Here is a 278-nt window from a genome sequence, read left to right as displayed (position 1 = left end):
GAGATGCCCGGCCCTCTTTCCAAGAGGCGTTTCAAGCCTCATCTGGGAAGGCAGGGATGGAGAGCCCGGCACAAAGAGCGGGCTCTCCCCACCCGGTGCCTCCTGGGCTGGCTCTCTCCACCCTCACCAGCCCCGGCGCTGCTCGCCCGTGGAAGGGGAACTGGCTCCAGGCACCACGGCAGCTGCCTTTTTCGCAAACTTTTTCTTGTAAAGAGTGAATGTGGTTAGCCTGAGCCCGTCCGGCGCAGGCCTGGCCCCTGCAGCACAGAGTGGCTGGG

This window comes from Buceros rhinoceros, unplaced genomic scaffold (assembly GCF_000710305.1).
Source record: "Buceros rhinoceros silvestris isolate BGI_N320 unplaced genomic scaffold, ASM71030v1 scaffold32224, whole genome shotgun sequence".
In the NCBI taxonomy this organism is placed as follows: domain Eukaryota; kingdom Metazoa; phylum Chordata; class Aves; order Bucerotiformes; family Bucerotidae; genus Buceros; species Buceros rhinoceros.
The sequence above is the reverse complement of the archived record's forward strand: the minus strand, read 5'-3'. Positions refer to the sequence as shown.